This window comes from Montipora capricornis, chromosome 9 (assembly GCF_036669925.1).
Source record: "Montipora capricornis isolate CH-2021 chromosome 9, ASM3666992v2, whole genome shotgun sequence".
NCBI lineage: Eukaryota > Metazoa > Cnidaria > Anthozoa > Scleractinia > Acroporidae > Montipora > Montipora capricornis.
Window position 1 is genome coordinate 10,311,677 of NC_090891.1, and position 2,500 is coordinate 10,314,176.

At 39.8% G+C, this 2,500-nt stretch overlaps 2 protein-coding genes across 5 annotated transcripts in view; one reads left to right on the forward strand and one right to left on the reverse strand.

Annotated features, from left to right (window-relative positions):
• LOC138016632 (uncharacterized) overlaps positions 1-2,500 on the forward strand; it is a 14,470-nt gene that overhangs the window by 6,974 nt on the left and 4,996 nt on the right. The gene's annotated exons all lie outside the window — the stretch shown is intronic.
• Positions 1-2,500, reverse strand: part of LOC138016633 (neuropeptide Y receptor type 1-like) — a 23,698-nt gene that overhangs the window by 5,648 nt on the left and 15,550 nt on the right. The window contains exons 1-2 of one of the 4 annotated variants that reach the window (XM_068863827.1): positions 573-598; positions 1-76 (exon numbers count right to left, since the gene is read on the reverse strand). The exon at positions 1-76 is cut by the window's left edge and continues 42 nt beyond it. The exons of 1 other annotated variant lie outside the window; for it this stretch is intronic. The gene's annotated coding sequence lies outside the window, so the exon portion shown is untranslated. Of the gene's footprint in view, positions 314-572; positions 599-2,500 lie in introns of those variants that run through there. 2 more of the 4 variants (XM_068863826.1, XM_068863828.1) reach the window with 2 other exon arrangements.

Genomic DNA, 2,500 nt, shown 5'->3' on the forward strand with positions numbered 1-2,500 from the left:
TGATTACGACGAGAGTGAAAATATCGTCCTCGTAAGTTGTTTCGCCGCTTTTTTTGACGGGGTATCACGTGGTTAACTATTAAAGAAACATAAGAGGGCAATATTGATAATCAAACAACATGACATTTACTTCGGCATTATTTGCCAACCACCGGTAAACAAGTGAGAAGTAACTTCCTTCGCAGTTAAGGAAGACGTTTGCATATCTTCCTCGTATCTAAAAACTGTCGATTATCGGGAACGAAGATGGGCAAAAGACACAAGTACACAAATTGATGGTTGCTGCCAATTTCCCGGGAATGGTCCGTAACGTGATTTTGCTGGTGACGACTTTCAGCGTGATCCGTTTTTTCTGCAGCTACGGCCTGCCGTTACTCTACCCTTACTCAGTTATTTTCTCCGTCCTCTGCCTAACTCAAAAGCTTGTTGATTATCTTTTAAACTGTCCAAAGGACGGCCCTCTTTCTTTCTTACACGAAAGTTTCTTAATTTATCAAGGGGGAGTTCGCAAAGGTCGATTTGTCCGCCGTCTCTCTTGAATGTATTGAATTTTGTTTTCTCTAAAAACTCACCCCTTCTTTCCTGTTTTCATTCGAACTTCACTTTCGGCGATAGTTCAACTTTAATTTAAAAGGTTTAATTTTAAACCGTTTGTAAAAATACCAACCTGAATCAATCATGTTTTTGCGACATACAAAACAAATATATGGCTCAAGTTCATATCACAGTGGCGTCAGCTCTAGTCACGAAAAGTGACATTCAAACTAATGGGTTTCTTAGAAGGGGTGGCGAATGGTAAATGCGAGACTTTGCGAGGCGGCGAGACCAGCGTTTTTCTTTGCGAGCCCGAGACATTTTGACTTTTTAGATTGCGAGACCGAGACTTCAAAGTGTTTGACACCTTCATATAAAAAACGAGACTGCGAGACGCACATAACCGCTCAAAAAACGAGACTGCGAGACCCGTGAAATTCGATTGCGAGACCCAGAGTTTTTGAAGAACCATTCGCCACCCCTCTTAGACAATGTGTTGTCAAAATTGTGAACACAAGCAAATGAATTGCCAAAAGGAGATTGTATTTCATTTGCAATAAAAAAAGCCGTTCGTTTGACTAAGGCCTAACAAGACATCCTTCCTTTTTTTCTTATAGAAGCATTATTTTGTCTCAAGTGTAACCTCTTTTTGGAGGGGTTGTCAGTAAAAGATACCTATGTTGGTTATTGATGGAAAGAAGTAATTGCAGTGAGACACTTGGCTATAATTTCCCAGTAATTAATATTTCTATAACTCATGAAAAAAAAGACAATTACTTGTTTGGGAACAACCTGAAATGTGGAAATAAGGCCAGAAAACGGAGCTTTGGGCGAAAACGAGTTTATTTGTAACTTGGATTAATCGCTTGGCGCTCGGCTCAGTTGGAGGAGGATGAACCCACAATCAAATCATTTTCGTAATGAAATTAGATTACGAAAAGCTCCTTGGAAATAAGTTAGGCTTAGCCACGTTAACGATTCACTTGAAAGTTGGTTTGTCTCAGCTGCTCTAACTGCTTTTAACTGCATTTCCAACCAGTTGGATACTGCTTCAGCCTGGTTACGCCGGAAACTTATTCCACTGGCTTTACACTAGTAGGTAAAGTTTGTCTGACAGACGAGGGATTCCATTGAGGAAAGACGGTTAGGGAGAATAATAAAAAGATCTGACATCGCGTTTAACGAAAACGTCAACCGCTCAGGCTGAAATTTCCAATTTCCAAAAAAGTATCAAAGAATCATATTTAACCCTTGAACTCCCATTCTCCTAACTACTTTCCTAGATTTCTTCGTTGGACGGTCATGAGAATTTGGTGTTACATCAGGATCACATCCTTAAGCTGATCATAGCAACGTTCATTCTTAATACATGTCTACCTGACAATGCATTGAAGTTGAGGGGAGAATTTACATACTGATCATGATCAATCATGGGAGTCAAGGGGTTTCTCTAGCTCATTTCTCCCCTTTTATTTAGCAATTATCCTGCGAAATCGCTTGGAACTGATGATCGCCTGATACTTAGCCGAAGAGGCCGTAGGCCGAGTTGGCTAAAATCAGGCGATATTCCGCAAGATCGAGCAGGATAATTGTCTTATTATTCAAAGCATTGATTACACAGCACAATTCTGTACGTTTATTGGGAAAAAAACCTGGAAAAACTACCATTTTTCTCCGCGTCACAAAAATTAAGTATATCGCAGGATATCTGTTGAGTACGCACGACGAATATTGAGGGCGCAATGATCATATTTGGACATTGTCACAATGTGTTGAATCATAATTACAGATATTCATCAAAGTCTCAAAACAGAGAGAAATGCTAGCATGAGATATCATAATTTTCATGCTCATTTTATGATAACAGGTGCTAAGCTTAAGCTTTTCGTCCTTCCTCCGTCGTAAACGCGATGCATATCTCTGCAATGTCGAAAGGTATCTTGCTACTTGTAAGACGACTTAATTT